The following is a 26407-nucleotide window of genomic DNA, read 5'->3' as shown; positions in this document are numbered from 1 at the left end:
ATGTATATTTTATTTTGCTGGAAATTGGACATTTTAGATAATACACTGTATTGCTCACCTCCATATTCCAGGGCTAGTTACTACTATTTGTTTGTTTACTTTTTAGGGGTTGGATGGAAGAGAGGAACCCCCACCTTTTGACCATAGTCAGTTGGAACTAAGTCTCAGCATTAGGTAGCTGGGAACAGGATGAAAACTGTTGAAGTTCAGCTTCTTCTGACAAGAAAGCCCTCTGAATGGGAGCTGGGGAGCAGAAAGCACTGTGTTATTAGCTATAGGAGTCTGGAGTGGAGTCTGCCTCACTGAAGTGGGTTGGTAGAAGGATACCATGTACTCTCCTTTCTTACCAAATTTACATAGATTTCCTTACATAAATGTTTATTTGCTGTTTGCCATTATGACCATTTCCAGAGCCTTTAGAGTATTTTGTTCTGTTTTATCATTTTCAGCAAGTTCACTGGGGAGTGGGTCAGTAAAACTCCTCACACTCCTTCCAGGTGGTCAGAATGTGAATGTAATGGCTGGACTTTGCACCAGGAGGTGGAAGCCACATGAGGAGAGTGGAGTATCAGGGAAAAGGTGCCAGGATCCTGGTGTCATCACAGCCTGGGACAATGTACCTGACAGAGAAATAAGTTTTCTCTTTTAAGCTATTGTTATTTGGAGTTTCAATTTTTCCACAATCTAACCCCAATAATACAAATTTTGAGGCATTTTTTGTTTTTTTGGTCTTTGCTTCTCTCTGAACATTATCTTCAATGTCTCCTCATACATGTCCCAACGTCTCCTGCTGCTCATGACTCCTGTCATTAGAAATGATTGAATGGCTAACTCCAGCTACAGTGTCAAGGACCCTGATTGGTCTACTAGGTGGTTGGTTTCTGCACCTGGACCAATCAACTATGGCCAGAGAGGCAGAGAAGAAACACAGATGGAGAAGCTGAGGGCCCTCCCAGAGAGGGGGAATCCCAGCCATCAGTTCTAACACAAGGTCCCATGTTGTGCTAATTACTCCCTGCCCACCACCTAGAGGTGTAAGGTACACTGTGCTTGTCATGCCACTTTCGAGCATGTCTCTTAGGTTCTGGATTGACTCTCCACTTCTTCACACACCTGCTGTGTAAACTGGGCATCATCTCACCTCTCCAAACCCAGTTTCCTCATCTGTACCTCTCAGTTCCTGCTTCACGGGGTATGGTGGGGATTAGACATAGCCAGCAGTAAAGCAGCAGGCAATCTGTGAGGATCAGAGGAGCTGCTCCCATTTCCCAGTGAGGGAAGAGGCCTAGAGTAGCGCTGTGCTCCTGACTCCTCCCCTCCCAAAGCTCATCCCCCTCCCTCCCCTGCCCAAAGTCTTTGTTGTGTTTTGTTTGCTATTGTGGTAAAATACATATAACATGAAATTTACCTTCTTCATCATTTGTAAGTGTGCAGTTCAGTGGCATTAAGCACACTCACACTGTTGCTCAGCCATCCCCACCATCATCTCTAGAACTTTTTCATCTCCCCAAATGGAAACTGTGCCGGCTGAATTCTAACTCCCCATCCTCTGCACTCACCATCCTACTTTCTGCCTCTATGAATTCGATGATTCTAGATACCTCATGTAGGTGGAATCATACAGTAGTCGTCCTTTTGTGACTGGCTTATGTTACTTAGCATGATGTCCTCAAGGTGTTTCCATGTTGTAACCCATGTCAAACTTCTTTTTTCGGGTTGAATAAGATTCCATTGTCTGGACAGACCATGTTTCATTTTTCCATTCATCCATCCATGAACAGCAGAGTCATTTCACACCCCTTTCTAAGCTGGCTAGGAGGGGACTGGGGAGGGCAGGGGCTCCCTTGAGATCTGACTTCTGATGCTCAGCTGTTTCCTAACTGAATATCCAGGCAGAGATATTTATCTAGTTCGGGAGCTTTTAAGGCTGGCTGTCACTTCAGAGCTGGACTGGGGCTGGGGTGAGGCAGGGACCCATGCAAGGAGGCAGCAGGGGTAAGGTAGGAGCTGAGAATCTCAAAGCTGTGGGAGATGCGCAATCCACCTTCCTTGTTGCAGACACCTCAGGGCTGGGTCTCTATGGCCCTCACTTGGGAAGGGCAGTCACAGATCCCACAGAGAGGAGAGTCCCCTGGGTTCTGGTTCCAGGGTTGCTTAGACAACCTGGGAAGCCTGAGTTCCTTCCCAAAGAATCCATCCCCTGCCTTCCAGCCACCTGAGTAGTGTTCTAGAACTCAAATGTGGCCCTGGCACTCCTCCCATGGTCCCCCATGGCTCTCAGAAACAAGCCAGAGCCAGGGCCAGGATTAGAAGGAAAGAAAGGAGCAAGTAGGCACCTATAAACTTGTGCAGGTATGCACTTTCAGGGCCGTGTAGACCTATAGCATGGAGGCGGAGGGCGACAGCATGGGCTCCAGGCCTGACTGGAGGCCTGACTGCACTCACAGCTGGGGAACCACAGGCAAGTTACTTGGGGCCTTCCTTTCTCCATCTGTAAAGTGAGGATGCAAGTAGTTGCCCCCCTGGGTGGTGGTGTGGGGGGTGACGTGAGGGGTGGCATGGGCAACCGCCACAGACGTCTGAGGCTGGGAGTCCCAGATCGGGGTGTTGGCAGGCTGGGTTTCTGGTGGGATTCTCTTCCTGTCTTGCAAATGGCTGTCATCTTGCTGTGTGCTCATGGGGCCTTCTCTTGGTGTGTGCGTGGATTCAGGGAGAGAGAGTATGAGCTCTCTGGTGTCTCTTCTTATAAGGACACCACTCCTATGGCATCAGGGCCCCACCCCGGGACCCCTTTTAGCCCTCAATTACCTCCTTGTAGGCCCCATGTCCAAATACAGTCACATCAAGGGTTAGGGCTCCAACACAGGAATTTTGGGTGACACAAAAGAGTTAATCCCCGTGGAGTACAAGAACCCGAGGATTTTGCTACTACAGGTGTCATCTCTAGGTTCTTGCACATGTCCTTTCTTCTGTTCTCTAGAGCACACTACCTCATCTCCAGGAAGGCCTTCCTGACCACCCCCTGCATCACCCTGGAGTTGGGGAGATGCCTCCTCCCTTGGGCTCCCACTGGCCTCCAGGCCTCTTATTGAGCCCCCCCCCCCCATTACAGCAACACTCTTCTGACTTATGATAATCTGTTTGCTTGACTAATGCCCACCCACCCCCACACACACTGCCTGAGAGTGCAGGTAAGATGCCCCAGGGCCCCAGGAGTTATAGGCTGAGGAAATGACGGTTGTCAGCCTCAGTTTCCCCTGATGTCCACATCGCTCTGGTTGCAGTCAGGTGTCAGCTCAAAGGCCACACATCAGAAAGGCCTTTCCTGGCCACCCTGTCAAGTGGGGCTCATCTCTACAATCATTATCGAGTCCTTGCCCTGATCTGTTTTCTTTCTAGCACTTTCTGAGACCGGAATGATCCTGGCTCTTTATTATGTTTCCTTACTTTCCTGGAGTGTAAGCCCTGTGAGGGCAGGGGCCTTGCCTGAAACCCCAGGAGCCCGGCACGGTGCATCGGACATGGGTTTGTTGCCGAACAGCTCGGTGGGCAATCGGGTCTCTGAGGCCAGAGAAGGAAGGTAACATGTGTCCACGCCCTGCTGGCTGTTCAAGGCAAAAGGAAGATCCGGGCACGTTGACAACACCTGCAGACCTGCATCCGGAGAGGGTACATGGCATTTACAAGGCACTTGCCTGAGGCTGGGTGGAAAACCACTGGGCTGTAACCTCAGTCCCTGGGCTTCAGCCCCCCCAGCTCCTCCAGCTTGGGCTCTTGGGAAGCAGGTGCCGAGACCGTTTCAGTGCATGTTAGGGATCGACATTTGTAGAAGGAAAAGGGAGAAGTCAAACTGCCTTGCAGACCCTGCAAAGCCTTGGTCACCCTGTGAGCTCTTCTGAACTGATACCGCCCCTGGAGCTGTCCTGTGTCCGGGCAAGGTGACTGGGCCTTTCTAGTCCCAGGTTGTTGGATGTGGGCTGCCCTGAGAAGGGAGTCACCTCACACCAGCTGGCTCGGCAGCTGAGGGAGACCCCGAGGCAGGGACAGCTGGAGGGTGCCTGCTAGCCACCCCTGCACCCAGCTGGCCAGCGAATCCTTCCTGGAGAGGGAGCTGGGCAGTGCATCTCCCAGCACACTACTGCCTGCCTCTGCCCACGTCCCTGGTCCCCAGAGCATTGTCTGCTCTGGTCCTGAGACCCCTGTGTTTCCCCTCTCTTTTCACCATCCTTCAGATGCTGATCTGAGAATCATGGGGTTTGGGGCACCTGGGTGGCTCAGCAGTTGAGGGTCTGCCCTCGGCTCAGGTTGTGATCCTGGGGTCCTGCAATCAACTCCCACATCGGGGTCACTGCAGGGAGCCTGCTTCTTCCTCTGCCTGTGTCTCTGTCTCTCTTTGTGTTTCTCATGAGTAAATAAATACATTTTTTTTTTTTTTTAAAGAATCATGTGGTTTCATCCTGAGCTCCCACTTCAACCAACAGGCGGAGGCTGCCTGGAGTGCTGTGTTGAGAAGGGTTCTGAGGCTGGCCCAACAGGAAAGGATGTTGTAATCAATTAGCAACGTTTGCGTGGGCTTGGGAAGGACACGGTGGTTTGCACGCCAGGATTTTCCTAGGCCTTCCTCTGCCATTTCCTCACCTGGCGCTGCTTCACCTCCAGGATCCCTGGGTCTGCAATCCTCCCTCTGAGTTCCTCCTCTCCTACTTGCTCCTGGTCTCACTGGCTCCCAGGGGAAGGGGAAGGCCCAGTGACTTGGCTTTGGGAGATGGTCGAGAAGCTGAGGAAACTTGGCCGAAGTCATCGTTGTTTGAGCCTCGATTTCCTCATCTGCAAACAGCACCTGGCCTCTCCCCCAGGACGTAGTGGGAGCCTCACAAAGCTCCAGGGAGAGGGGTGCTGATGGGAGAGGCATCTGACTCTGATCCTGGGCCCCTGGCAGCAGCCCCCATGCTGGGGGGTGCGCAGGGCACGTGGCCAGGATGGCTGGGAGTGGCTCTGCTGTGCTGGGGGTGGGGGTGGGGGTGTGGTGGAGGCAGGAATGACATCTCCCAGCATTTCCACAAAGGGGTGTTGATCCAGGGTGGTCCCTCACACACTCTCCCTGTGGTTCTGATGCCCATTGCCTCGGAGACCAGCCATGGGCACCCTGGGAATGACTGTGGAGGTGATCGCTCCTGGAGGAGGACAGGGCCACAGGTATGCACATGACCAGCCCTCGGCCCTCCTTTGCACAGATACGGAACCCGAGGCCCCAGGGTGGCGGTGACCCAGTCAACACCAGGACCAGGAACGAGGCCGTTTGCCTTCCTGCTGCTCGGAAAAGAAAGCTCTGCAGCTTCTCCCTTCCCAGGCACAGGTTGCCAAACACAGGTGTCCTCAAGGGGAAGAGGATGTGCCACCGAGGCCCAGCGGGGGCGCCCACTGCGATGTTGAACCACTAAGCCCAATATGCTGAGGCCTCTTTAATGTTGGTTTGGCCTCTTCCAGAATAAGAAATGCTACCGGGGCGCCTGGGTGGCTCAGGTGGTTAAGCAGCTGACCCTAGGTTTTGGCTCAGGTGAGGATCTTAGCATTGAGATCGGACCCCACATGGGGCTCCAGGCTCAACTGAGGCACAGAGTTAGGAAACTTGCCCAGACTCAACAGCCAGAAAGTGGTGGAGCCAGATGAAAGCTCAGTAGCATCTTCTCCATTTCCCTTCTGGGTACCCTCCTCTGCCTTTGGTCACATTTAGACTACGCACTCAGGCTCTCTCCACCTGGGTTTGCACAGTGGGGCAGCAAGGGGAGCTGGGAGTGAAACAGGACAGAGGTCAGGGCACTTGTCGCTGGCTCCTTCCTGCTGTTTGCCAGTGGCTGCACCCTGATCCCTTTCATAGTGTAGCTCCAAGCTCTGGTTGTGTACAATTTTGGGTGACTCTCTATCTCCCAATTTCCTCCTTTCTGTCCCTTCCTTGAAATCACTACAAGGTAGAAGCAAGTACTACGTGCTCTCTGGTGGTCAGGGAAGGAAGACAGTAGACTTAGGGTGAGGATCAACATTTGAGAAGAGAGCTGAGTGCCAGAAAGAGAGCCAGCCATGCACAGATGACAGCTGCTGGTGGGAGAGCCATCAGGTAGGAGGTGCAAAGGTCCTGCGGCAGCCATGTTCTTGGCATATTTGAGAAAAAATGTAGAAGCCAGTGTGGTGAAGTGGAGTGACTGGGGAAAGTGGTGGGGGATGAGGTTATGGTGGAGGTTCAGAGGAGAGCGCCCTGCCAGCCACTGAAAGTGCTCTGGATTCAGGCATGAGGGGAGGAGACCCTGAGGGGGTTGAGCAGAGATGTTATTGGATGCAGAGGTTTGCCCTGGCTGTGGCTTGCGTGGAGGGCAGAGAGGGGCGGTTCCAACCATCCCCGCAGGACCCGGCAGTGTCTCGGGCCAGGGTGGCAACAGCAGAGGTAAAAATTCTGGACTGAGTTTTAGAGCTGTGCCAAGATCCCCTTAGAGTTAGATGTGGGTGTGAGGCAGGGAGGAAAGGAGATGTCTCTGGCTTTTGGCTTCAGCAGCCGTGAGGATGGGGCTGCTGTTCACCGAAATGGGGACAGTTGAAGGAGTTGACGGAGGGGGGGGACTGCTGTGCGCCCCACATGGCCCGACATTTGTCCTGGATACGGGAGTGCAGGTGTGAGGAGGAAGGCAGGTAAGTCTGGAGCTCTGAGGGGAGGCCAGGCTGGAGCAGGACCCCCCAGTGCAAATAACGGTTAGCGTCAGTGGTCGCACGAAGGCAGGAGGAGCCAGGGGTCTGGCTCCGCAGGCAGCCCGGGAGGGCCAGCCGTGGTCATTGCTGCAGGAGGGCTTCCTGGGGGGTCGGGCGCATGGAGCAGGGGAGGGCCAGTCCACGGGGCCCAGCCTGCGGCCTCCGCCTCTGCCCTGGGTCTGGGCAATTGCCCACCAGCAGCAGCCCGGCCTTCACCACGGCCGGCCTCTGTCCACCTCTCTGACATCCCAGCACCTGTTGGGCCACTGGCTCCAGTGACCAGACAACTGTTATTCCGATGTGCCCTGAGGACTCCCACGCCCCAGAGCTGCTTGTGTGACCCCATGGGCCACCCAGAGCGAACCTCAGGATGTCTGCTGAAGTCCCTGGGGAGCACAAGTCCCGCCACTGGGCTCTCCAAGCCCAGGAATGGAACTTGGAGCTGCTGGAAGTCACCTTTGCACATCCCCCTCCCCTCACCACCACCGGAAAAGGCTTTCCAGGTGGGAGCAACTCGCAGGAAAGCAGGAGGGAGCAGCAGAGAGAGGCGGAGCCCTGAGGCTGGAGGTCCTGAGTCCCAGCTGCAGCTCATCCTGGTCTTCCCGCGCATTCTTCAGTGGCCGAGACAGCTGGATGTCCTGAGGCTCAGACCAGGTCCAGGGGGCATCGGAAAGAATTCGGACAAATTTGCAACGGAAAGAATTCGGACAAACGCCCAAGGGTAGTGGAGTGGCGCTCTGGGTGTGCAGGGCCGGGCCTCTCCGGGCCTCTGGGTTGCCTGGGCCTGTGCACAGGGGCCCCCCAGCCGCCCCATCTTTCCTGGGGCTTCCTTTCCCCAGAGCTGCCACCCTTCCTCCTCAGTCTGCCAAGTTTCCTGATACCATGTGTGTGACGTCTGGGTGCTCACCCACGTGCCACATCCTTCCATCTCCGGGTACTTCGGTGGCCACCGGTAGCCCCTCCAGCTCCCCGCTCCCTGGCAGGTAAGACGGCAACAGACCCCCTCCGGGTCAACGGGAGGAAATGGCACACGTCCTGGTCCTGGGGGCTCTGGGAAAAGGTTTGCTTCCTGGAGGAAAAGCTAGAGCCTCTCAAGGAGAAAGCACTTTGCCCCTGCCTCTTGCTTCCTTGGTTGGAACAGGCCGGCCTTGGGACTCGGGCGGCGGGAGGGTGGAAGGGCCTGACCCGGCGGCCGCCGGAGCTCCAGAACCGCCACTTCCAGAGGCCTCGCTGAGTAAACAATCAACGTCCGTATGGTTTAAGCAACTGTTCACCCAGCATCCTGCCATCACAGACCAAAGCCGTCCCGACTCGTGCAGCAGCCAAACCGTCCCAAACCGTCTGACTCGTTCAGACATTCATCAAACATTTCATCAAACGTTTCACAAGTATTCCCTGCTGGCTGGCACGTTATCACATTGAATTTAACCCACTCAACGACTTTTTTTTTTTTTTTTTTTAAGATTGTACTTATTTACTTATGAGAGGCACAGAGGGAGAGGCAGAGACACAGGCAGAGGGAGAAGCAGGCTCCTCGCAGGGAGACCGATGTGGGATTCGATCCTGGGACCCTGGGGTCACACCCTGAGCTGAAGGCAGACGCTCAACCGCTGAGCCACCCAGGTGCCCCACTCAGCGACTTTTGAACACACATATTATCCCCACGGGGAAGATGAGGAATATAGGTACGTCACAGTGATCCTAGTTTGCTGTGCCAGGTAAAAACACTTCTCCGTGGCTGAGCATGGCAGAAGCATGTTTTCACTCACATGTTGAGTTGAGTGGGTGATTGTGATGGGGTGATCTGTGTCGACTCCGTACAGTGATTCAGGGATCGAGGCTGATGGAGGCTCAGCCACCTCAATGCATGGCTCTCCAGCCACCCTGGGTGTCAACATCGGATGGGCAGACATGGGTAGAAAGTGTGTGTGGGGTCACACAGGAGGCCTCCTGGGCCCGAGCTGGGTGGGATGGGCATTGGCTCCACTCACACGTGTTCACTAGCTGTACCCAGAGCAAAGGAGGTGGGAACATAGCTGATTCTCCAGGCCCAGGAGGAAAGGGCCATGGGTTTGCTGGCAGTTAGCCAATCCCCCCGACTGGACTCAGGGTGCCTCTGTAGCTCACCCCACTAGACTCTCAGACGACTGGGGGGCGGCGTGCCTGCTTTGTGTTCTCGAGTAATTAGAAGCCTGGGGCTGCTGGCTGAGCCGGGCACTGCCCCAGGACCAGTCCTCCGCAAGTGCAGAGGCCCTCTAGGTTTTATTGGGGCCACACTCCTCCTCCCGCCCTCACCTATCTCCGGGTGGGCTCTCTGACAGCCTGTCATTAGCAGTTCTGTTCTGCGTGCTGACTCACGGAGGCGAGGCTGTCTGGAGTAGGGTGCAGAAGACAGGAGGGTGAAATGGGATCCAGGTCTGCTGCATCCTTGCCCTGAGGCTAGGGGCAAGGCCTCCATTTCTCCATCTGCAGAGGGCACTGATGCTGCTGCGGGGGATGGTGAGCTGGTGCATAAGGGCACCCGGAGCTGCGTGTTGGCGAGGCCTTGCTCCCACAGAGTCCTCCAGCCTCTGCGTCATGTCCATCTTATAGATGAGACAGTGGAGGCCTCCAGTGTAGGTCAGAGTCCTTGCTCCCCCCACCACTCACTCTCCTCACAGGGGTGCTCCAGGGCGCTCAGGACCACATGTCACTGGTTGTGTGGAAGGCCTGGCTCACTGGCCACCTCGTGCAACGCTGCCAGCTTGAGAACACCCTTCTCTGCCTCTGGCTCACAAATCCTCCCACGTAGGGCCAGGTCCGGGGCAGGCCTGGGCCCGCTGTCCCTGCCAGCAGAGTCCTACCATGGGCCCAAGCACAGTATGCGATCTGTCACCCTGCCACTTGCCCCACATGCAAAACCACAAAACTTCCTATATTTGGCTCTGGAGCAACCAAGCCCCCAGACAGCTGAGCTGGCGGGTGGGGGTTGGGGGGGAAGGACTCAGGAGGTTTGTGGTGGGGAGATAAGACTGCCTGGGAATGTAAATCATTAGACTGGAAGGGTGGGGTGCCTTGGGCATAACTTTTCCTCAATTCCATCGCGGAGTGTTTATTGTCTTCATAGTAGACTAAAGCTTTTCAGTATCCCTGGGTCCTGCTCCTTCCTTCCCTCCCTTGGATTTATCCAATGAATTTTTATTGAGTACCTACTCACTTACAGTTTAAATGAAGGCACTCAGAGAAGGCCTCACAGAGGATGTGGTAAAGCAGCCACACATCTGTCTGGGGGACAGGTATTCTGGGTAGTGGCAACAGCCAGTGCAAAGGCCCTGGAGCAGAGTGTGCCTGGTTTGTTTAAGGAATCATGAAGAGTCTGGGGTGGCAGAAACAGGGTGAGTGAGAGGAAGAGGAGGTCTGAGAGGTCGCAGGGTGAGGGTAGGACAGACCAGGTAGGGCTGAGTTCCCTGAATGTGCTGGGAAAGGATTGAGGGGCCCAAGGAGAGGAGACACAGGATCACGGGAGTGGGTCAGCAGTGAACAAAACTGTTGTGCCCAAGATTGCGAATCCGAGAAACCACCAAGGAGCCGACACCGATGCAAGCGCACGAGGGTTTATTAGCAAGCTCGAGCTTGGGTCCAAGTACACCCGACACAGCGGAGCGGGGACTTGGACCCCGAGGTGGGTTACAGCTGGGTTTTTTATAGGCTGGTCTAGGGGATTTCCAGAAGGGGTGGAGGAATTCTAAGATGGGACTTTCTACCACGGGCGTGGGCTCTGTTGTCTTTCTGATATGGGATTACCTGCCGAGGACATTGAGGACATTCTGCAGTTTTTCCCCTTAAAGTTCAGCTCTTATTCACAGGGACCTAAGATGGCTGTACTTGTGCTAATGCTAAACTTTAGGTGGGATGGCCTTAATTTTTCTCGGCCTCCACAAAAACAAGTATCCTTGCCCTCACCTCTGCCCTGGGGAAGAGAGGAAAGAAATGAAATCGATAAGAAAATAAATCCTGTCAGAAGGTGGTAAGTCCTGGGGGGGGGGGGGGGAGAAGAAGCAGAGGATGGTAGCAGGAAGGGGCACCTGGGTGGCTCAGCCATTGAGCATCTGCCATCGGCTCAGGGTGTGACCCCGGGGTCCTGGGATCACATCGGGCCCCTGCTCAGCGGGGAGCCTGCTTCTCCCTCTGCCTCTGCTTGTGAGCTGCTTGTGTGCTCTCTCTCTGTCAAATAAATAAATAAAATCTTAAAAACAAACAAAGTAACCAGTGTTAAACTAGTTATTTTTATGATTCATTCTTGTTACACAGTCTCAGTCGCTATGGCCACAGAAATGCTATTTAACAAACCACCCAAAACTCAGTGGCCTCTGACAGAAACACTGATTTTTCACCCCTGCTTCCGGCGTCACCAGGGGGCTGGCCCACAGAAGCCAGGGCGTCACCTGCTTTCTGCCGCTCCCGGTCCTCAGAGGGGCGGCTTCCCAAGGCACGATATTCCCGAGCAAAGAGCAAAGCCAGCCAGGCACGCATGGTTAGGGCTTCTGCTCACGTTCACATCTGCTCACACACATTTAGCCAAACCCAGCACTGAGCTGGTGGAAAAAGACACTGGGGCCTCTGGGTGACACGGGGGTGGGGGGAGGTTACAATGCAGGGGTCGGCAGAGCGGCTCTGCCCCGGGACAAGTAGTAAATAATGTCGGCTTTGCAGGCCACCTGGTCACTGCTGCTGCTGTCCGGCTGTGCCGCGGGCGTGTGAGCGCACCACGGGCAGTGCATAGACAAGCCAGTACGGCTATGCTCCAATAAAACTATTTATGGGCACCAAAATTTAGATTTCATAAAATTGGCCTGTGCCACAAGAGAACTATCCTTAAAAAATTGTTTTAAAGCTTTTATTTATTTATTTGAGAGAGAGAAAGAGAGAGAGAGAGAGAGAGAGATCGAGGTGGGAGGAGCAGAGAGGCAGAGAGGGGCAGGCCAACTTCACACCAAGCATGGAGCCTGGTGGGGCTCCATCCCGGGACCCTGGGATGGCACCCTGACCTGGAACTGAGAGCCGGACGGACCCTCAACTGACTGAGCCACTCAGGCATCCCCCTTAAAAATTGCTTTGCCCAACTACTTATAAATGTAAAAACCATTCCTAGCTTGAGGGCTGTACAGAAATAGGTGGCAGGTGGCATTTGGCTTGTAGGCCCTAATTTGCCGACCCCTGCAGCTGGATTCCAGCAGCCCCTGGGCCACTCCACCCTTTCTGGAGCCTCCAGGCCTGCAGGCAGGGACACAGGCCTTGCCCAGGGCTGCTCAGCGGGGAGATACACACAGAGCAGCTGGATAAAAACCACTAGAGGGTTTATGTGTCCCGGAGCTGGGACAGGGGAGGGTGTTTCTTAAATGCCTCCTGATGGAAAGGCAGGGGGGCGGTGGAAATACCTGCGACTGCTGGTGACGATGGGGAACCAAAGTGAAGACCCACTTCTCAGCATCAAGTGGCCAGATGGCCAGGGTGATAGACTCAGGCGAGCGATGGACGATGGACGTGAAGGAGCTCCGCAGATGGTAAATGCTTAATGGATAGGAGGAGTTAGCGTGTTTCTGAAAGTTCTTTTTACTCTTGTGTTTGTTTCCCGTGTGTGTGTGTGTGTGTGTGTGTGTGTGTGTTTGCACGTATGCATGGACCTTCCTGAGACAGGGGAGTCTGAGCTTACACTTGTCGGCACTACCTGGGGCTTCCTGAGCTGTGGATGCATCCGAGATGCTGTTGGTCTGGGTTATGTTCTCAGTGAGGCTGGAACCTGGGGATTGGAAGCCCGGGACCCCCGGGGGGGGGGTCCATGTGACACCGTCTTGAGCTCTCTCCCCCAAGGTCATCTGGATGGATGCACCCAGGAATCCTGAAGAGCTTAACAAACACACCATGTGTTCCAGCAGTCTCTGATGGAGTGTGGGATTGTGTGGTAGGATCGGGGCTGGGGGCTGGGCTGGGAAGCTGTCATTCAGCCTCCACTTCCAACAGCAGAGTGATTAGTTGAGCTGTGGTCTGGAATGCAGTCCTTAGATTGTGGCCTCTTGGAGAATTCCTGAACCATCACAACCCGGGTGGGAGGTACTATCCCCATTTCATGGATGAGCAAATCGAGGCAACAAGGAAGTTTAATAAATGTCCGAGGTCACCCACCAGAGACCTGGCCCAGCTGGAGTGGTGCCCAGCGTTATCAGACTCCAAAGTCTGCATGCCGCTTCCTCCAGAGGCATTGTCCTTCTTATCAAAAGAAGCCTTGATGAAATCTGAGTGTTTATGGATCAGCTGGAAGCCCATCACTCCCGCCTCCCCATCTGGCCCTCCCTGGACAATAGAAGTCTCCTCCACACCCACTTTTTGCTGTGACAGAAAAGGCTGGTCTCATGGTCGGGACTCTACCGCTTCCGACCCCCTGGGCTGGAGGCAGACACCCAGGGAAGAAGGCCCTCTTGTCTGGCTGAGCGCGGAGGGTGGGAGAGGCAGGGCCTGAGCCGGGCTGCGGGGCGGCTGTGGCACCTTGTCTCTGTCCGCAGCACAGCCCCGGGGCCAAGAGCTCCCGGCTCCGGGAGAAGCCCAGGCCCAGGCACGGGGCCTCCTCCGCCGGGACCCTGGGGTGGGATTGTGCCAGAGGCTCCTTCCCGGCCGCTTGCTCACTGCGCCTGGAGAGCGGCCCTCAGGCTCCCTCCCGCGCAGGAACTCCACGGTCGCCAGCAACATGTGCACTAACCCTTGTTTGAAAAGAATTTAGGGGCGCCTGAGTGGCGCAGCCCGTCAAGCATCTTGGGTCATGATCCCGGCTGCTGAGATGGAGCCCCACAGCTGCGGCTCCCGCCCCCTCCGCCTGCCACGAGCCCTGCTCCTGCTCTGTCGAATAAATAAATAGAATCTTAAAAAAACCAGACCCAATTTAACTGGCAACTCCTCTGCCACCTTTCTTATGAAAACATTTAAAATGGAAATACTGAAGGAGTGGCTGAAAGCAATCTGAATGCCTGCAGTGGCTGCTGTAGCCGTGGCTGGTTGCTCCTCCATCCTCCCCCCTGAATGCCCTTTATCTCTGCTGAACTCTCTGAACGTAAGGCACAGACACTGTAACACCCAAACCCTTCAGCCTGCGTCTTTCAAAACGGCTTTGGAGAAACAGGACACCTTCATGAACCTCCAGGTTTGCAGACGCCCCATGGTAGGGTGGCACCAGCTCCCTCATTTTCCTTTGGAGAAGGAAGTCCACCTGTGGCATGAGCACGGGTGACATCTGCAGTGTCACCAGGCCTCTGCTGGAAGTCCAGGGGTGCCCGGCTGGCTGCACGCTGAGGAGCTGGAGGGACCTGTGACAGCCTCGCCCCAGCCTCTGGATCCAGCCCGGCCCGAGCCCAGGGAGTCAGTCTGGTTTTGTGTTTGGTTTTGTTTTGCTTGAACCAGTTTGAGTTACATTCTCATAAGTTACACCAGCATCTCATTCACCTCCTACCCTCCTGCCAAAATGGACTCCATTAAGTAAAAATGTTAAATTAATGGGCCTGTCGGTTGATAATGGTTGTGGGATCATTTTAAAATGAATTTGGCCATTAAAATAAACTCTCCACTTAGTCACTTGAAGCCACCAGTCTGGCCATGCGAATCCTGAAACCACCTAATCTTCATATCAAAGCAGTGATAAAACAAACTAAATTGTTTGTGTGGCTCTTGTGAGGAGAGCTGAGATGTGTGTGTGGGGGGAGAGGTGGGGGCGAGTGTTGCTGCCCCGTGGAGAGCTGCCTCCGTGGCTCCAGGAGACCATGGACCTGGAACTGGTTTGCTGGTGATTACCGTTGTCGGGGGTCCACTTGGACCTGTTAGGACCTCTGCTTCCTCGCTTAGAAATAAGAACCCAGGAAGGAAATATATCAGAAGGGACACTGGGTGGCTCAGTGGTTGAGTGTCTGCCTTTGGCTTAGGGCGTGATCCTGGGGTCCTGGGATCGAGTCCCCACATCAGACTCCCCACAGGGAGCCTGCTTCTCCCTCTGCCTGTGTCTCTGCCTCTCTCTCTCTCTGTGTCTCTCATGAATAAATAAATACAATCTTAAAAAGAGAGAAATGAATCAGAAAAGAAAATTAATAAGAGAGTAATAGAGGATGCGGTGGGAGGCTCTTCTAGGGGGCCCAGAGGTGGCCAGAGCTGGGGAGGGGGGCTTTGACGTCACTTAGCTTTGTCTGAACTGATGATTCACATCTGTGAAATGGGCACAGGGCCACTGGGCCTCACTCATTCTACGCACTCAGGACCTCTGGAAGGACAGTCCCCCATGGAGCCCTCACCCCTGTGTCCTGAGATGAGGATGCTCCTGGATTGAGGCTGGGGAACTTTGTGACCCCAATCCCACAGGTTCTACCATAGAGGAGCATCTGTGCTATGTCTAGCTTCCCCTCCCTATGGTCTTTAGCAGAGATTGTTTCTTTCTTTTTTTGTTTTCTCTTTTTAATAGCCTGCCTGTCTTTAAAAAATTAAAGAGCACTGAATTTGAAGTGGGAAGACCTTCACATTTACAGAGTTTTCCTTGATTCGATTTATAGGAGGTTTCCCCCCCTGTTTTATTAGTTTCTTTTCAAAAGAACCAGGTCTGTTATTTATTTATTATGTTCATGCTTTTATGTTCCCTAATTTATTTATTTGCTTTTATCTTTATTATTTCCTTTCTCCCATTTTCCTTTGGGTTTGTTCTTTTCTTAAAAACCTGAGGTTGAAAGCCTCATCTGTTCATGTTCTCTTTGTATGTGCGAGTGGGTTTTTGACAATAAGAGCATTTAAAGTCGTGGAGGAGCCTCTGAGGCTGGCGAGGACTGTCCCAGAGGTTTTGATATGTGGGGCTCTGTGTTCATTGTTTTCCAGGTAGTCTGTTGTGTGCTTGATTTCCTCCTTGACCTACATGTTATTTAGGAGAAGAGTTTTAAATCTCCAATTTTCTTTCTTTATTTAGAAAGAATTTATTGCCAGTTTTATTTTATTGTGGTCCAGGCAGTCATCTCTAAAATATCTGTTCAAACATTTTTTTTTTTTTGACACTGGCACCGTGACTGACCAAACGATCAGCTTTTCTTTTTTTACTTTAAGATTTTACTCATTTACTTGAGACAGAGCATGAAAGCAAGAAAGCACAAGCAAGGCGGGTGGGCAGAGGGAGAGGGAGAAGCAGGGTCCCCGCTGAGCAGGCAGCCTGACTCCCAGGACCCTGAGATCATGACCTGAGCCGAAGGCAGACACTTAACCCAAGGATCAGCTTTCACAGCTGTTCCATGGAACTCACCCCAGTGGCATGTTCCCTGTTGGGCATAATGATAGATGTTTATGTATTAATTCATCCTCTTAATTACAGAGCTCAGATCCTCCTTGCTCATTTTTTGTTCCTTAATATTTCATAAAAGAGTGTTAGTTAAAATGCCCCAGCACAATCGAATTTCTCTATGTCCTTTTATTTCTCACAAGTAAGACATGTATTTTGTAGCTATTTGGCATATAAAAGTGTGAGTAAAAGGGAAAATCACGATTAATTGCATCTTCTCGTGATTCTCCAGGAGTGTAGACTCTGGAGCTGGACGGCAGCGGCTCAAGCCCTGGATGGGGGCCACTCTGTGCTGCTTGTGTGGCTCCCCTGGGTGTGCCTCTGTTTTCTCATCTCAGAGGTGGGGTGGAATAGTGTCCACTGAGCAGAGCTGTGAGGAAGCTCATCAGCACGTAGTAAGCAGTGAGCACACGGCCCGGCGCACGGCCAGGGCTTTGGAAGGGAGTCCTGAGCTTGTTAGTGCTGTTTCACCCCGAGCCTCTGCACGGTGTTCAGTATGTTCCTTTCATGGATATTACTAAGGCCATCTTTGCTTTCTTTTGTTGAAGTTTAAATTAAACACACGCAGGCACATGCACCCGCGTTGGGGCACACACACATGCACGCAGGACGCCTAGGCCCACGCGGCCCTTCCCTGGCCTGACCTGCGCTCCCTCTCTCCCTCGACGCCGAGGCCTGAACTGCACCCTTCCCTTCTGCCTTCCCTCTGTCCAATTCCGCTGTGTGCCTGGGGAACAGAGGGGAGGGGAGGCCCGGACCTGTGGCCTCCTCAAGAGGCTCCCCGGCCTCTGTCCCCGCCTCCCCGGCCAGGGTTGTTCTGGAGACGCCTTTGATTCTCTCTGCTTTCTGTTCCCAGCCTGAGAGGTGCCACCTGGACCATTTCTCTTCATCTTCCTGACTTCGCTCCTTCCTGGGGAGGCTGTGCTGGTCCAGAAGTGTCCACCTCCTGCCCATCCTCCAGGAATGTTTCCATCTTAGCAAGAGAGAGATCAAAGTGCCTATGTTGTTCTAGACTTCTGATCTCTGCCTGAGGAGTTGTCCCCAGGGCTGAGGGCATTCTTGCCAGATCCATGGAGCCTGCTGGCTTCGTGGTTCAGAGGCAGAAGCAAACCAATTTAAGAGACAGCCCCTCCTTTCCTTCCCTCCCTCTCTCCTGCCTTCCCTCTCTCCCATTCTGTCTCCTTCCCCTCTCCTCTCTTTGACAAATACTTATTAAATGTCTACCCATGGTGTCAGGCATGGAGATAAAGAGTGAGTAAAAACTGATGTGATCCACTGAAGGCCCATGACCACTCGTCAGAATGGCTAGGTGAAGAGAACAGCCCCCAAGAGGACAGTGCGGCCGAGGACGTGGAGCCTCCTGCCGTCCCCACCCCTGTGTAGGCAGGAGTGTGACCTGGGGCACCCACACTGGAAACCGTGTGGCCTTCCGCTGCTTACTAAAGCGAGCACACCTTTATCTCACTACCTGGCAATTGCATGCCTGAGTCTACAGCAACAGAATGTCTACACATGTGTATCAAAAGGCTTGTATGAGAACATGCATAGCAGTGTTATCCATCATGACCCCAGACCAGAAGCAGCTCCCAAGCCCATTGGCTTTGGTATATCGGTACAGTGGGTTCTTACATGGCACTGGGAACAGACGGCCCACAGCCACCCTTGACAAAACGGATCCTACCTCACACAGAGCACCTGCTCTATGACTAAATATGTAGAAAGCTTAAAAGCTGGCAGCGTGAATCTAAGTTGGTGGAAGTCAGAATGGTGGTCACCCTTGAGGGGGGTGACATGAGAAATTGCTGGAGTGTAGTCATGTTTACATGGGTGTGTAGAAATTCAGTGAGCTGCACTCTATGGCCTGTATGTGTGCTTGAGTGTGTTAGAATAGAAAAGAATAGAACAGAATAAGATAGGATAGGATAGAGTAGGATGGGATGGGATAGGATAGGATAGAACAAGATAGAAAAGAGTTGAACAGAATAGAACAGATAGAATAGAATAAAATTAGAATAGAATAGAATAGAATAGAATAGAAAAGAATAGAAAAAAAGTAGGTGCTCTCTGTCTTTCTGGAGTGAATGGTCATGTGTGGGGAGACAGACATGGCTTCAAGGCTTGCACAAATGACTATTAGAAGCACCAGCAAGCGTCTCAGAGGTGAGTGTGTGTGCTTGCAAGGGAGGCCACTTCCTGAAGTGGTGATGCCTGAGCTTCCATGAAGGATGAACAGGAGTTAACCTGGTGGGGTGGTGCCAGTGGAGAAGGTGAGGAAAAGCCTCCCAGGAGAGCCTGTGGTGGAAGGGGCTTGGTGGGTTCCAGGCAGGTGACCCTGGGGCATATGCACAGGGGGGTGGGGGCAGGATAGGGTTGTGGCCACACGAGAGGCCAGGCTGACCACACAGAGCCCTGTAGACCTTGGGAAGGGCTTTCATCTTTATTCTGAGAGTGACCATGGGCAGCCCGTGAGGTGTTTTAAGTAGAAGGTACATGTGTGTGGAAGGGGCTATGACCTGAGGTCCTTGAGGTGGAGTCCTATCCCTGGGATCCCCTCTCCACCCCACCTGTGGATCTTTCCAGATCATCCCTTAGCACCTGAATATGCTTACCTCTGGTGGGAACCCTCTTGAGGGCTGATCCCCTAATATGCCCACCCTTAAGTATACTCAGTTTCTGCTGGTAGGAGCAGCTCCTGCCCCTCCTTCTTCCCAGGCTCCTCTGGGCAGCTCGGGTACCACTGCCGGTTGTCCTGCCAAATCAGGCTCAGGACCCTCCTTGCGGCTTCCTGGCACTGTGCTCTCCTCCCCAGGGTCTCAAACATCTGTTACTATTCTACACTGTTAAAACTTTTTTTCTTGGAAAGGTCATATAAGTGAGAGTCAAAATACAGTGCTGTCTTCCACCTTTGACAGCTGGTTCCTGATCTCAGAGATGGCGACTCATCTCTGAGATCAGGAACCTGATTTCATGAGCATCTTTCTGGAGATATTTTGCACAGACACACAAACCTATATCCCCCCCCACACACACCAGCAGTAGCACGTCCTACAGGGTGTTTTACCTCATGCCTTTTAATTTTCAGAGTCTTCATGCCTGATTATTCCATATTCACACATAGAGATCTGCTTCCTTCTTTTCGAAGTGGCTGTGGAGGGCTCTCTTTTATAGGTATGTTGCAACTCACCTGGCCAACCCCTTTGGATGGGCGCTGAGATTGTTTCTCTGTCCTCTGCTGCCTGCTGTCTATGTACATACATCTCCGAGTTCAAGTCCTTGTATCCCCACAGGCGAACTTCTCAGAAGCGAATGCTGGGTACAGGCAGGTGTGTCTGTAATGTGGACAGGTATGCCAAGGCCTCCTGCATGGAGGGTGGTGTGTCTCTTTGCCTGCATTCCCATCAGTGTATTAGCAAACCTTTTTGTATTCACCAATCTAATAGGGGAAAATGACAGCTTAATGCATGTGTGTATATATTATTATAAGTGATAATGACCATCTTCTAACTAATACGATTGAAAACTTCTATTTCCTTTCTAATGAACTTACCACTCCACTGGGGTTGGACCAGGGGAGAGTTCTGAAGAATAAATCTCATTGGAGTTGTACTGTCTTGAGGGGAGGGTGCCGGACTTTTGAACTTCCCTGGACCAGGTGACCACAGGCCTGGCTGCCTACTGTCATGGGGGTGTGACCAAGTGGCAGGTGTAACCTCCCAGGTATTTCCACCAGGTGGTGTTCATCAGTGAAGGGACCTTCTCTGTAGACCAGCACAGGTGGGAGGGAGCCTGGGGAGCCTCTGGGGAGATGGTGTGCCTGCCAGCAGGCAAGGATACCAACTATGTTGAGGACGGTTTCCTTAATCCAGACACAATCAGATCTCTGCAGGTGGCATGGAGTAGACTCCCAACGCAGGGACTGGGGCTGGCTCTTGCTGCCTGCTTTTTGACCTCCAAGATTCCCTCCTCTGGGGGATCTATCCTGGGTTCCAACCGTCTTCATCACAATGCTCTCTGAGGAGCACTGCGTTCTGTGTTTTGCTTCATAGCCCCATGTGCCGGCGACTTTCAATGAGCTGGGCATGGCACAGGGAAGTAAGCTCCAGGCAAACACTGACAAGGCTAGCCCCTCTCCAGGGCTGACTGTGGCCTTCCCACAGCCAGGGTGCCAGATCTGCATCAAGATTTTTTATCCCGAGTCTGTTATCAGGGCTGAGTCTGCATCCCAGTCGTGGAGGTAGGAGATAGGAGTTGTGTAGTATGTTAGAGGTTGTATGTGGGGACGCCTGGGTGGCTCAGGGGTTGAGCTTCTGCCTTCGGCTCAGGGCATGATCCCGGGGTCCTGGGATCGAGTCCTGCATCGGGCTCCCTGCATGGAGCCTGCTTCTCCCTCTGCCTGTGTTTCTGCCCCTCTCTCTGTGCCTCTCGTGAATAAATAAATGCATTAAAAAAAAAAAAAGGTTGTATATGCTCTAGAAGAAACCACAGCAGAGGGGGGAGAAGGGAATCCAGGTGGGGTGTGGTGGAGTGGTTGCTCATGACCTGATGAGCAGAGATCCCAGGAGTAGGCCCTGGGGGTAATGATGTCTCTGTGCAGACAGTGGCCGGGCAAAGGCCCTGTGGTGGGAGGGGGCACAGGCTGATGGCTGGGGTAGGGTGAGTGATGGAGAGAGGTGGGGGACCTCGCTGGGAGCCCTGGCCTTGCATACTCTAAGCAGACAGGCACAGCTGGATGGACACTGTCAGTTCCCACACATAAAGGGCGGCGGCACGAGGAGGGTCCCTTTTAGGCCCGTTCGCCCTGTGGGGTGCGAATCCAAGGGGTCCTCTTCCAAAGGTGCTTGGATTCTGCTTTCTTGGCTGCTGGATTGCAGTAGCCAGGTGGCTGCCCTGCTGGTGCACCCCTCTCTGCAACTCCCCCACCCCAACCCCCCCACACACACCTGTGGGCCCAGCCACCTGGCCTGGCTGATAGGGCACTGGTTCTCCACCCGCCAGGCCTAGGACAACTCCCAACCTCTTATCCACCTCTCTAGAACCAGGCATGTTTCTTTCAGAAAAAGTAATTGATTTTCTAATTACAAAAGACGATGGGGTTGAACAGAAGAAAGGCAGATCAGAGCTCAGTCAGAAGGGCCTTCTGCAGACCTCTCCCCCTTCACCGACCCAGGGAGGGATGGCGGAGTCTCCGGAAGGAGGAGCAGAAGCTCAAGCAGGGGCTGTCTAGAGCCTCTGGCTAGTAGGCTAGAGACTGGGGTTTTAAGCTTGGTCCTGTCATTTATTTGAGGACGTGGGGCCGACTTAGAAGCTCAGTTACCCTTCTGTGAAATGGGATGTTGAGTCTGTGACTCCAGAATCTTTCCAGCTGGGATAATCTGTAATTTTGGAGACTCGTTCTGGGAATCACTTAATCATTCTCGCAGATTTATTTCTCTGTCTCTTGTTATAACTTCACTCCAAATACTGCCCCCGCCCCACAACTCCCTGCTGTGAAGGAAACAGCCATGAAGTCGCTGAGTGGTCTTCAGACAAGCCAGTTCCTAAAAGGGAATGAACAGAACCCACCATGAGGGTTGCTGGGTGGGCATTCAAAGTAACACGGTGGCAAGCCTGGCACACAGACAGCCTGGTGTTGAGGAACAGCTAAAGCAGCCACCCATCCACCTTCCCACCTCCCCATCTCTTTGCTCTCTCCCTTAATTCTGAGCCACATTGCTCGGCATCCTACACAAAGCCTTGAGGATTTGATCATTGGTTTGAGCTGAACTTTGTTTTCTTTCTTTTTTAAGATTTTATTTATTTGAAAGAGAGAGAGAGAGAGAATGAGCTGGGGGAAGGGCAGAGGGAGGGGGGAAGCAGGCTCCCCACTGAGCGGGGAATGGAATGTGGGGCTTGATCTCAGGACCCCAAGATCATGACCTGAGCCAAAAGCAGATGCTTAACTGACTGCACCACCCAGGAACTTTGTTTTCCTTTATGTATCCCTGCCATGGAACTTCCCCTCCCCTCTCGCCCCTCTCTGAGCCCACACCTCTCCCTGACACTCCTAAACAAAGGCACATGCAGGTGTGCTGAGCCTGTTGAGAAGATGTGGGTGACAGAGCAATCAGACATGGCTGGGGACCAAGCCCTGTCCCCCAGGAGGTTCTCCTGGCCCAAAAGGTCTGACCCAGAGGGCACAAGCCTGGAGGTTCAACAGGGTGAAGCCTGCTTTTAATTGGGTTGAAGTGGAGGACACGCAGAGGAGGTGGGTGGGGTTGGGTGGTGACCACACGAAGGAAGTGGGATGGAGAGAGAAGTGGACAGTGGGTCTTGGCCAGAGATCTCAGCTCCCACAGAACTCTTGGGTCCGATGTACCTGGACCCTGGCTGGTCCTGTTAGGGTGACCCTCCCACCCCCTGAAGCAACTACTGCAGCCCTGGGAACGGGGGTCTCTCCTCAGCCAGTGTCTGCATCACTCAGTGCTGCACCCCTGGACCCTGGGAGGCAGGGTTGGAGGGTGTGGTGGGTACCTGCGGGCATCCCTCCAGCTCTGTGCATCCTGCTTCCCTTCTTGGTGTGCCTACCCTCTCCCGCCCCCACCCTGGCCTGCTTCAGATGCCCTGGCCGTCACTTGTGCTGCCTCTGACCTAAGCTCCAGTGTGCTCCTTCCTGACGCCGGGATGGCTCCCTGCTCCCCAGTCCTTGTCATCACACGTCCTTTCTAGCTAAGCCCTAAAATGACTAGTTAGACTAAGCTTGGTTTAGTGTCCTCCTCTCTCATTGACAAGGGACAGAAACCCAATTCAAACTGGCTTAAGCAAAAAGTTCAGATGCACCAAGCAGTGCAGAAGCTAGGAGTTCAAACAAGGTCTTTGAGTCTCAACATGGTTCCATTTCTTACCTCGGCTTTGGCCTGGATTTCATTCATTCCTTCCCCAGGGGTAACAGAGGTGGCTGCCTGGTGGACCCCGTATGCACAGAAGCCCTGCTGATGAAGGACGCATCGCCCTTCGGCTGCTGGAAGGGCCGTCGAGCTGACCGTTCTCAACTCCTGCTCTGCCGGCCAAGAACTGTCTTGCCTGAGGTCACATACTTTGCCTGGGTGGCCCAGACCCAATGGCTGATGATGGGGAGAAGAAAAGGCTCGGCCAACTCAGCCCAACTCAGGACAATCCTGAAGGGGCCACTTGAGCTCCAGGGATCCCCAGGGGGTGGCTGAGGCTGTCACTTCTCCCTCTGCTCACCCTTCCGTCTTCACCAGCCTTCTGAAGACCTGATCCTCAGGACCCTCTTTAATGAACATCCTGTTCACTGAAATCTGCCTGAGAGTTGACTTCCTGGAGAACCCAACCTGCTTCAAGCACTGATGATTTCCTTGTCCGCCTCCTACTAGCTTAGTGACCCCCTAGTGAAAAGGAAGAGACTCCTCTTTCCCAAAAGTGTGGCAAAATCTTAGTCGAATATTCTCGGCCTCTGAATGCCTCTGCCTGGGTCACATGAGCCCCTGGGAGCTACAGCACTCGCATTGGCCATCTGGTTCATCTAGAGCCCTGCTCCATCAGCTCACCTGAGAGGGGACTTAACCTGGACAGAAGGCGGGAACAGATGCCAGCAGAAGCACAGATGCCCTGGCATGGGCCCTGCTCGCAGGCGGCTCAGAGGGTGGTAGCCGCAGTGTGGGGCTTCACCCGGCGGCAGCAGTGCAGGGTACCCCAGGATTGGAGACAGTCGCCCTTTGCCTGCCCCCCAGCAGGAAAAGCAGAGTCACTTGCCTTCAATGCCCTGCCCTTCAGGGGTGTGGGGGGAGCAGGGGAGAGTTTTATGTGGGGCGTGAGCACAGCCACACATTCTGTCGGCCTGTCCTGGAGTGGCTGCCCCTCAGCCAGTAGCAGCACCACCATCCCCACCGAGATCCCCACAGATTCCTCATCACCTGCCAGGAGACTCTGAGGCCACCTCTTGATCAGAGACTGCGTTTTTTTCCAATTAGTCACCCAGGTGACACGCACCAAATCAAAGCTGACACCCAAATGGGCCAATCAGTAGCTCCATTTCCCCCTTCCTACCTTAGGGGGGAGAGAAAGCTAATGTATGAAACATTTACCCCCCACCCCACCCCCGCTCCCCATCTAGCAGGCCCAGGAAAGCTCAAAGACATTCGTTTCTCGTTTCTCGGTTGCCCCCTGAGCTGTCAGGCTTCCTCTCCCCATCCCCCTAGGAAATGTTTTGGGAAGCACCCAGGGTCTTAGCATCTCCCTTTCCCGGACACTGCGCAAGGACCATGGTGGGGACGGGGGGCATGTCTGCACCTCGGCCTTTAAAACAGATGGTGCCCTTGCTTTGCCAGGGCTCAGGTCCCCCCTGGCACCTCGGTCTGATGATGGTCCTTTTTGGGGCCCCTCACTTTGTTCCTCGGCTTGGTTAGACCGTGCCCTCTGCGTCCCCAGGCTTGGCTGCTCACCTCTTTCCCAGCACCCGTGGAGGCCTCAGACAGTCTCCTTGGAGACAGGACATTTAGAGAGTCTGCCCTGCCCCCACAGCCCTTAATCTTGTGTGTGTGGATGATGGGCCACCCACCCTTTCTCGTGCCTCCCCTGAGCCCTGGTTCCAAAACTCCCCCACCTCTGACCATCTCACCAGGTATCCTGGAGCACCTCCAAGCCAGCAGGCCCCAGACCAGGCTCAGCATCCTCTCCATACCTGTCCTTTCTTCCTGGCCTCAGTTGGGGGACAGCCCAGCTTCTGTCTGGTTCCAGGAGTCTGGACATCAGTCAGGACCCCCTCACCTGATGGTTCCCTCCCCGCTGCCCCCTCTGTATGCCTGTGGCTGCTCCTCACTTCAGGTCCATGTCTTTTACCAGGACCACCCCATATCCTGATGGCTCTCCAGGCCTCAGACCTCTGCCCCAGCACCAGCTCCAGCCGGGCCCTCAAAGCATCCTCAAGACCCCAACAGTGACCACACTGCCCCATCCCGAAGACCACCCGTGGCTTCCTTGTCCTGGTCCATCTCAGTTTGGATCCCGCTGGTGGCCCTCCAGTAAGAGAACAGCTTTCATGTGCTGTCCCCTCTGCCTGGCATCCTCGCTCGCATGGCCTCCTGGACCTGTCTCTCCTGGAGAACTTAGCACAGGGTTTGGGACTGCTCCTTCCTGCCTCCCTAGACTGCCTGTGCCTCCTTCTTCTTCACCTGCCACCCACAGCCTCAAGGACCTTCCCTGGGCAAGGGAAAGCCCACATCTGTGGGCCAGTGGGGGAGCTGCTTGGTCACGGTCACTGTAGAGTGAATTGTCCCATGGGGAAAGGCCTGGCCCACAGGCAGCTGGGGTCGAAGCCTTAGAGAGCCTGCAGTAGGCTGGACTTCCCTGCCCTAGACACGCCAGCCCTTGGCACCCCCTACCCTGGGCTGGAGGCTGAGGAGCCCCGGGTACATGTCCTGTCCTGTGGGCCCCCACCCCCTGCCTAATTAACGCCTGGAGCGGCTGCCTGCTTCTTTGCTCCATCTCATCTCCGACATTTTTCATGTCTAATCCACCGAGGAGATCTCCTGAAGGCTTTGAAGTCTCCGGGCGCACGAATAAAGATGTCACCCTGGCACACGCAGTGCTTCTTAATGAGGACGGGTTTGATGTGGAGCCGTGGGCCTGGAAGGAAGTAGCTTTCCTGCCCACCCCCTTCTGCAGCAGGCAGGCAGGGGTGGAGAGCCCGGGTTGGAAGCAGAGCAGGCTAAATAGGGCCCAGGCCCAGCAGGTCCTGGGACAAAGGGGAGGTAAGGCCGATAACACTCCTGAGGTCTCTCTTCATCCCTCTGGGTCAGGGACCACCCCCCCACCCCCGGGGCCAATGCTTGAACTCAGAGACCCAGCTTAGTCAAGGAAGAGTTGGCTGCAGAGGGAGTGCATTCAGGGAAAGATGCAGAGAACAAGGGGCACTCTGGCGGGAGATGGGGGGGGCAGATGGAGCCTGGGGGCAGGATGGTGCTTTGAGGGTGACAAGGGAGGAAAGGGACCCTGGGGGAGGGGACCAGGCAGGAAATGGAGCCTGGGGGGTGGTGGTTAGGGAAGAGGTGGAGCCTGGGGCAAGGACTAAGGAGGAGATGTGGGATCCTGGGTGGAGGCAGGGGAGGGAACAACTTCTGGAGAGTGCCCCTCCCCCTTTTCCAAAGCAGTGAGTGAGAGGAGCACAGACCCTCAGGCAGGCTCTCTGGGAAGGATCATGGCTCTGCTAGCCAGTGAGCATCTGACCTGCCTGTGCCTCGGTTTCTTTATCTGAGACATGGGCTGATTCTGTCCACCTGACAGAGCCTTGTGAGGACCAATGAAATCTTCTGTGTCAGGGATTAGACATGCCAGCCATAGGAC

At 54.1% G+C, this 26407-nt stretch overlaps 3 long non-coding RNA genes across 18 annotated transcripts; 2 read left to right on the top strand and 1 right to left on the bottom strand.

Annotated features, from left to right (window-relative positions):
- Positions 1–2164: 2164 nt before the first annotated feature.
- LOC140609698 (uncharacterized) lies at positions 2165–8506 on the top strand. Of its 15 annotated transcripts, none has more exons than XR_012011445.1 (7): positions 2165–2461; positions 3400–3938; positions 4441–6115; positions 6545–7241; positions 7356–7459; positions 7578–7721; positions 7880–8190. It is a non-coding gene; the product is annotated as an uncharacterized lncRNA (long non-coding RNA). The 15 variants fall into 15 exon arrangements; XR_012011437.1 differs by having other exon boundaries at positions 2167–2461; positions 3400–3669; positions 3786–3938; positions 6545–7459; positions 7600–7721; XR_012011442.1 differs by having other exon boundaries at positions 2167–2461; positions 6545–6681; positions 7233–7459; positions 7600–7721.
- A 7714-nt stretch (positions 8507–16220) lies between these two features.
- Positions 16221–20045, bottom strand: LOC140609699 (uncharacterized). Of its 2 annotated transcripts, XR_012011447.1 has the most exons (3): positions 19614–20045; positions 19251–19499; positions 16221–17039 (listed from the first exon to the last, which is right to left on the bottom strand). It is a non-coding gene; the product is annotated as an uncharacterized lncRNA (long non-coding RNA). The 2 variants fall into 2 exon arrangements; XR_012011446.1 differs by lacking the exon at positions 16221–17039 and having other exon boundaries at positions 19117–19499.
- On the top strand, positions 19834–25643 carry LOC140609700 (uncharacterized). Its single transcript, XR_012011448.1, has 2 exons — positions 19834–20300; positions 22986–25643. It is a non-coding gene; the product is annotated as an uncharacterized lncRNA (long non-coding RNA).
- Positions 25644–26407: the final 764 nt, after the last annotated feature.

The sequence above is a fragment of the Canis lupus genome, chromosome 19 (assembly GCF_048164855.1).
Source record: "Canis lupus baileyi chromosome 19, mCanLup2.hap1, whole genome shotgun sequence".
NCBI lineage: Eukaryota > Metazoa > Chordata > Mammalia > Carnivora > Canidae > Canis > Canis lupus.
Note: the sequence above shows the minus strand (reverse complement) of the source record. Positions and strands in the feature narration are given on the sequence as shown.